Consider the following 8,900-nt stretch of genomic DNA (forward strand, 5'->3'; position numbering starts at 1 on the left):
GGGAGAAAGGGGTCAGAGTATTTGCTCCATTGGTTCCTTCCATGAGAAGTCACCTTGGGTTGGCTGCTTCCCCCAGCCGAAGGTCATCGGCCCACTAAGGCTGGCCAACTCGGTTTGCCCTGTGAGGAGCAGGTAACTGCTGCCTCTCCTCCTTCCTCTGGGTCTAGAAATGGAAAGCCCTGAGTTACCGCACTGTCTTTTGTGATTCCCCTGTCCCCACGCCTTTGTAAACAGTCCCTTTGTGGGTGAACCTTTCTCAGATTCAAGTTTTCCAAACAAGCTCTCCACTTCCTGTCGTGGCTCTGACTTACTCTAATATGCGAAGGACTTAGAATACAATATAAACAAGAAAGAACCAGTGAGCCTTTTTAGCCAGGCTGTGGTATTACCTGATTTACTTCGGCAAGAAGCCATTTGTTCGGGATGGATAGAGTAAATCTTTGGGAGGAAATAGGAAGAAGAATTATTTAGAAATCATGTTAATATATACGTTTAAGATTTGGCCACAGATCCTTAGTCCAGTGTCCATGGTCCCTCGCAAGATCTGTAGATAGAATTCAGGGAGTCCTTGAAGGAGGATGGGGGAAAAAATTACATCTTTATTTTTTTCTAGCCTCTAATTGAAATTTACATTTTTTTCCTAATTATGAACATATGCAAAATTATTGGCCATAACCTGAGACTTTATATGCAAAATTATTGGCCATAACCTGAGACTTCCATAACCCAATAGAAATGGCACATATTTTCATGGCACACAGCAGCGTTGTAAATATCTCAAAATGTTATCTGTACTCATCACTACTTCAAAATTATGGTAGTTAGTAGACCCAAAGTCAGCTCTTGCTATTGGAGTTGTTAACAAAGAAACGTATATGCCCTATCTGATAATTTTGTTTTCTAAATAGTTGGATAACTGAATTTCAATATAATTTATTTTTTTATAATGCTCTGTTTTTCAAGTTATACATTTAAACATATAATTCTGAGGAGATCGCAGGCTTCAACAAATTTCAAAAAGTATTCTTCAGACACAACTTGTTAAGAATCTCTCTTCATTCATAGATGCTAATTCAAAAAAATATAGCAATGTCTTGGATGTCTCAGGGAAATCTGTTTCCAGAAAAAAAATACCCTCAGTTACTAGAAGGCCTGGGTAGTTTCTATATGTGGAATTTCTGGACTAAATTCTTCTCTGAGTTCAATGTGTTGACTATATGTAAATCATCTTCAAATCTGACTTGATTCTATTTTTCTTCAATTCTTTGTGTGTTTCATAAATGTACTTCCTATTTAGTGTTTGACTCTCAAATGTTAAGAACGGAGCTTGCCGTCATTGGCCTTATTTTAATTTTCATTATGTGAACTTAGAACAAGGTACTCACAGCTCGGTGTCTTATAACTCACTTCTGAAATACCCGATGAGAAAACGCCGAGTTTTCAATTGTTTATTTTGGGTCCAAGACACTGTCCGTACCCTGGTTGTGTACCTCGCCAAATTTCCTCCAATTTATTGCAAAACCAATTGGCAGAACAATGAGGAAACCTGTTTGGGGCCAATTTTAGGCAATTGATGGTGCTGCCTCTTTCCCCCACCCCCAGTTTCCACTAATCCCTTGAATTTCTTGCAGATCTGGCCATTCTGACTAGGAGTGTAACACCTTGGCACGACTCCAAACATGAAAGGAATACATTCTTCCTCTCCGAATCCCATTCCTCCTCTCCCCTCTGCTTCCTTCCTTTCTTCAAAACTGACCCGTTCCCCAACACGTCTCTCACTCTAGGGAATGGTCCACCTGTCATTGCAACATCCAGACTAAATCTCATTTTGAAAGTGGGTGATTGTGCTCTTATCGGTAAAGGAAACAAGAGATTTCAACCTCTTCCCATCAAGGTGTGAGTCTTTCACAGAGCAGCAAATCTGGGCTGTTTCCTGTGTGGTTGACAGGGGTGGGAGGAGCTGTCTCACGGAGCTTATCGAGATCGACACTAGGAAGTATCTTTGCAACCTGCTGACACGCAAAATAGTTTTATACAGATGATGGCGCCTTTCTAACAGGTCGCAAAAGCTCTTCCACACAGATTCTATAGTTCTGCTGCATTTTTAGGACAGAGGAATGGGCTGGGAGTATCTGCTCCCACGTACGGTCTGAAGACTAGAGACTCACGAAAGTTTTGTGACTTGTTTAAGGTTATTCAGTCAACTAGTATCGAACCCACAGTGAAATTATTTCCTCTGTTAGACTCTGCTGTCACGTTGAGCTAAGAATATGTTGGGCTGATTCTCAGATTTCTTCCTAGGCAAGCAACAGAAAGAATCTTTGGATGTTGTATGTGTTAGGGAACTTAAGGTGATGGCCTCTGAAGAGCTCGGAGGAGGGCCCTGTGCATGAGGAATTCAGACCTCTGAGGAAGGAGTGATGGTGCCTTGCTGGGGCTTGCACCCCTGAGAAAGCTCTTTGATGCTGGCTGCAGGGGGTGCAGGCTGCAACCGCCAGCTGTTGTGGGATGGATCAAGTGCTGCTGCGAAGTAAGGACCAGTAAAAAGGAAGAGGGGAGTGCATCCCCCCCATCCCCTGCTTTCAAGCCCTCTCTAGTGCCTCTCAATGCCAGAACCTATTGAGAAGCAGCTAGCAGAGGTGGGATATCATTTGCAGAGTAACCCTTAACATCATCGGCAGGGTATAAGAGGTTTTAGAGCTGGGAGACAACCACTTATTGCCTCACACAGGTAGGTAGGACACTTTCAGATTACCAGAGGATGCACCAGTTGGTATCGGGAAGAGGCTGATTTAACAGGAAGCCTGCAGGTCATGTAGGTATGGCCTGGAGCCGGCATGTGAGTCATTGGGACTCCAGATTTGCTAGGCCCTCTTTCTTGTTTGCACAGTCCTGTTGCTTGGGGCAGAGAGTGGGGCTGGTGTGGGAAGAGGGAGATTGCGGCCAGTGCCCCTTGTGCAGCCATGCGGGAACCGGAAACTCTGTAGGGATCAGGCCTGGGCTGGTCTGCAGTCAGGGGTTAGGTGGAGAGGAAAGCGACCGAATGTCTGAGGACCACGACAACATCATTTCCCCCCGGAGGGCTGGCACGTCGTTCTAGAGAAGCGTCTGCATCCACCTATTGCTCCGGTTTCTAGAACTATGAGGAGTAGAAAGAATCTTGATAATATAAACCTACAGATTCATGGGCTCATCGAATAGTTATGGGGTGTCTAGTTACGCCACCCACCACAACAAGGCCTGGGGATCTGAAGATGACTCGGGTAAACGTGTGTGCAACAGAGCATGACAGTCACATATTCTCTGGCAGAGTGGGACAGAGTTGAGGGGCAGATAGCTTAACTAGGGCACATCGGAGACAGCTTCAGTGAGGAGACATGACCTGAGTGCTGATATAAGGACGGACTCTCAGTGGGTGGCAAGGGGGGTGGGGAAGAGGAAGCAGTGTGGACAGAGGTCCAGAGGCACAGAGCAGCCTGGTGCACGTGAGGAAGTGGGAGGGAGGGCGCGAGAAGCTGGAAATCTGCATCAAGGCAGCCGCTGCAGCCTCCTCGTCTGTCCAACGCGGTACCGGGCACCAGCCTGACCAGTTGGGTTTCACCTTTTCCTCACCTCTGATGAGAGCAGTAATCATCCCTATCCCGGACAGCAACCAAAGGAAGAGAAAACACGGAAGATTTGGACAAAGCACCACTGGACAATCAGCTCTTGGACGATTGAGAGAAGGCGGCCACGTGAACAGTCTCGATGGACTCCTGAAGGCAGGGTCCACTGCCCCTGGCATCTGCTTTTCGCTGTAACCCACGCACATCTCCTTGTGGCTTGCCTAGGTGTACAGAGGGCCTGTTGGAACCTTTGTTTGGGGTCTTTTTTTTTTTTCTTTCACATTTTAGAAAGGGAGGGATCCTCAGCCTTCAGATATGCAGAGAGAGATACGCAAGTCCGTCTGAGAGAGCTGGCCACGAGAGTCACTAACTTCTGGGAAGCTGCCCTGTGCTTTAAGCCACGGAAGCCACCTTCTCTCCGCCCTCCTCCCCCACAGAACCTTTGGCTTCCATCTGACCAGCCTTGACACCCAGGGTCCAAACACTGATGAGATTGATCCCCCTCAGTGTGGGAAAGTCCCCGGGCATCGATTGGCTCCTCCTCTTCACCCCCCAGGCTCTGGTATCAGCGCCGTCCCAGAATGCACCTGGCTTGTTTGGTCGCAGGAGGTCAAAGCCCTGATGAAGAATGAGTGGAATTCCACAGGATCAGGCCGGTCTTGATAAATGACAGCAGGGGATGGTGTGGGGAGGGGACATGGATAAGGGAAGTGGGGCGACTGATTGGCTTAAAAACCATCGACTGCTGCCTCCCCTTGTTCTACCAGTCTGTCTAGTGCTTTCACTGTGACCAAAGGCTTGCCATTCTAAATATTTGGAGTTTCAAAACATGATCTATGGAATATGTTTCTTTTTTTTTTTTTAGGTTAAATATTTTAAAACTATTCTTGAGAGTGTTATTGTTACACCACAAGGAGCTAGAACCTCCCGAGCAGGATTGGCTCTATTGGTTTGAGGCTTCTGTTTGCTTTGATACTTTTTTCCCACTTATTGCTGTGAATCCGTTGGGTCCATTTTGAGCTCCGAACCCCCCATTCTCCTCTGCCCTGTGTTCCAGTCTTGCTTTGCTTTAATGAGCTCCAGGAGCCTCCCCAACTCACTGTAAAAATAAGGGGTTGACTGGGTGGCCTTTATACCCCTTCCAGTTTTGACTTTTACGATCTCTAATTGTAAGGTACCTCATCGAGTCTTCAGACAGACAGAGGCAGGTTCTAACTCCAGATGAGCCACCTGGGAGGTGGGGCCAAGCTGAAAGAGTCCTTGCACCGTCCTTCACAGCTTCTCGAATGCAGGCAGGGATCATGATCACGATGGCGACACACCATGGAGAATCATGGAGATGTGTTTGGTTATTCTGAGATGAGTGTGCTGAGGTGTCCCCCATGGAGGTAACTGCCCACACTATGAGGCAGTTAGACAAAGATATAGGTGCCTCAGTTACAAGTGCTACTCAGATCTCCTCCGTGGGACCCAGGATGCAGAGAACTCGATAGCTCCTGTACATATGGCCGGCAGTCTTCCTGGAAAGGCCTCTCCCATTCAAGGCGAATGTCTTTTTATTGTTTGGCTTCGGCACAGACCAGGAGGGACAGCCATTCCTGTTACCCCAGGGCTTGGAGTCATGCTGTAAGTTCAGTGAGGGACCCTGGCACATGGGTGTGACTGGCATGGGATCGCACTTGAGCACCCTCTGTTCCTTGAGGATGGAGAGTTCTGTCTGCTGAGGGCAGTGGTTCTCACCTGGGGGTCATTTTGCCTCCACTGGACATTTGCAAAGTCCATAGATGTTTTTGATGGTCACACAGGGAAGAAGGGTGCTGCTGGCACCTTGTGAATGGAGGCCAGGGATGCTATCAAACATCTTACAGTGCACGGGAAACCCCCCACGACAAAGAATCATCTGGTCCCAAACGTCAACAATGTACGACTGAGAATTCTCGATTTAGTGCTTCAGGTTCCAGAGCAGTAGGATGGCAGTGGTGTTTGGGCTGAAGCTTTCCTGCTGTTTGGCGGGAAGACCCAAATCCAATATTTATATTTGGTTTTGCTTATGGCTGACAGGCCTGGCCGGCTGTGGAATAAAAGGAAACCCCTCCTTTATCAAAATTGGCTTCAAAAATTATGTCCTCCTTTTCCGGTGAGTCCTCTGTTCTTTCCCACGTGTAGAAAATGGGAAGGAGGCCGCTCCCCTAAGGATATGATAACTGGATGAGGAAACTCTGGAATGGAAGGGACTTAGTGATCATTTCATCCATCCCTCTGCTTGGAAGCACCAAGCCCAGAAGCTGTCCAAGGTGAGACTGAATTTCTCAGTGTTCAACACTCCTTTTGATGATTTTTTTTTTTTCTTCTGGATGCTCCCCCCTCTTCTCTGAGCAATACTGTGGCTATTCTAGATCACTGGATCTATGTGAAAACACGATATAATGAGTTATTTCATGCCGAATGTCAGCAGCTCATTGTGTTATCACTAGCAACTTTATTAGCTTTTTAAAATGGGGTTCTTGAGGGAAAAAAAATAATGTGTAGCCCAGTCTTCCAATGGTGGAACTCAAAGTGTGAGAACACATTTTCAGCCCCTGGCTTCTTTGATCCCTCTTCGAATTGATGTGCTCAGGCCATCATCTACTCTACATGATCAGGCCATCATCTACTCTTAATAGCTACTTTACTGATGATCAAATACTGAGCAAGAATGCTATAGAATCTTCCTTAGAAACACGCCTGAATATTTAACAGGATGGAGACCTCTAGATAACATCACCATAGTTGCCTAACTTTAGACTCTTGAATGTAAGTAATAAGTATCCCATTGGGACTGTCTTGGAGCATCCATGATTTATAGCTGCTAACCTACAACCAGTTAAGTCCCCCTGTCACTCGGTGCCACTTACTTCCGTGCGTGCCTTATGAGCTCTCTTCCGGCCCTTTCCGATGTAGAGTCCCAGCCTACAGACGAGGGCAGGGGTGGGGTGTTCTTCTGTTTCCAGAATTTAGCAGAGGAAAGGAAGGTGGCATCTTCTTGATTAGAGAAAGTCAAATGACACTCAGAGCCTCCCCCTGCTTCCCTAATTCCCTGAGGGAAAGGCTGGAACTGGGGGTCTTGGTGATGAGCCACTGGGTCCTGTCTAGTCTGTTTGCATCTCCTGGGGCCTCTTTGCACCTCTCATGATTCTGTTGTGGAGAAATAAAACCACCCTTCAAAGGCTTGGCTCTATCACTTCCCCCCACCGTATGTTCTTATGAAAATGTTTACGATACTCTTTGTCTTGGGATTATGCTGTAAACGCCAACTTAGAAACAGACTATAAACTACAACTTACCATTTAGATTTTTTAAAAATATCGGAACAACACATAAACTATCTCCATCACATATTTTGACTGTCCGATTACTAAAGTAATTATGCTCGTCGTAAATACTTTGGAATTGTAAAGAAGAAAACAAATATCATTCATGATCCTGCTGCCCATTTATAATGCTACCTTTTTAATATTCATGTGGGCACATTAAGATATGACTATATCGCACACAAATACACAGATAAATACACATAAACACATACTTACAAATGTGATATGTAAGTATTCTGGTAATTCTATTGCATATACAATTTTATATATTTCCATTAATATTATTCTTTGAGCATTGTCTCCTTTCAGTATGGGATTCTTTATAAACAGTGCTCAAGGGTCTGGAGGTCGAGCATACGTGGGCACAGCATAATGTTACTCACTCCCAGCTGTTAACACAAGAAGGCTGTTTTCAATTTTTCACTATTGTAAACAATGCTACAATGAGCACCCTTGTCCCAACCCCATCGATTTTGCGAGGATGAAATGAAACGATCCATGCAAAGTTCCTAATACAATAGTAACAAACATTCAAAATGTCCTTTCCTACTTACTACCTCCCCCTTCACCGACCATTCTCTATCCTTAATGCATTTTTTTTTTTTTTTTTTTTTTTGCTTAAGCAGACCATCCTAGAATTGTAGCTATTTAGTTAAAGCATACACACATTTTTCCATACGGGTTAGTAGGTTACTTTAGGTCACTTTTCAGAGTTTGTACCAAATTTTCTTTCACATCGGGTGCTGTTATTTGAATCTAGTTCTTGGTCGGGATGTGAAGCTTCCTTATTCTTGGTTCCAGTCTCAGTTTGTGGTATGATGTAGGAGGGAAGGGAGGGGGGTGTGCTTTGAGCCAACTGCCGCCGAGTGGGAAGGCCTGTGAGCAGGCTGCCGTGGCAAACCCTCGCTCATTTCTCACTTCATCCAGCCAAAACCACCGGAGGGTCCTCCCAGCTGCCTCCTGAGCCAATCTTGACAAGACGGGACGTACATTAGCAGCTCTATCTACTCCTGGCGGTGAGACCCAAAATCTTCCCGTCCACCAAACCCATTTTGTTCCACCGTTTATCTAGTCCATAAGATCGACCCTCTGCTCCCTAAATTCCTGACTCACGCTTTGCTTCCTCCTTGCCATGGGAACCCTGTCCTGAACACTCGCCTGCTTGGCTGGGGCCTTGAGGCCCTGTCTGACCTCTGACTCCTGGGGAGACACAGTCCGTTTTCACCGTGCGGGCCGCGTGGAGGAACGCTGCTGTCATTCTGTCTCACTGATCTAGAAATTTTTGCTCCTCTCTCCCACCCACAAACCTCTACGAGCACTGACGGTATTCCAAATCAAGATCAAATGTTCCATTCCTCCTTGGCGTCTGGCCACTTCTCATCCCGAAGTATTGGTACTGGGGCTGCTTTGCCCCATCTGCTTAGAACCCACCGTTCCCAGCATCCTTTTCCCATCGCTGGCCAATGCCACCGAGCTCTTAGCCTGCTCCTGGCCACGCCAGCTCACAAAACAACACCCTGCGGTGGACTTCTGGTTATTTCACGGCCACGAGGAGAAGCAGCAGCTGGCAGGAGACGTGTTACACAGACCTGGCTCCTGTGGGAATCACAGAGTTAAGCATTCCCATCCCTTTGGTCCACCTTTCACATTTGATTGATTTTTTTTCGATTGGTTGTTTGCCTGACCTGATCAGAGAGTTTGGGCAGCAGATTCTGTTGACACTTTATTCCACTTTGGGTAAAGTTTAAACACGCGTTATCGCAGTCCTGACACATCTGGAAGGCCGTGTTTGGCCCCCTCCTGCTCTCCACCTGTTTCAGTTATGAGAACATGACTTTTTATTTATCTATTTATCTATTTATCTATCTATCTATCTATTTATCTATCTATCTATCTATTTATTTATTTATTTATTTATTGAGGGGGGGCGGGGGTGTGGTGG

The sequence above is a fragment of the Pteropus alecto genome, unplaced genomic scaffold, assembly GCF_000325575.1.
Source record: "Pteropus alecto unplaced genomic scaffold, ASM32557v1 scaffold134, whole genome shotgun sequence".
NCBI classification, from domain to species: Eukaryota; Metazoa; Chordata; class Mammalia; order Chiroptera; family Pteropodidae; genus Pteropus; species Pteropus alecto.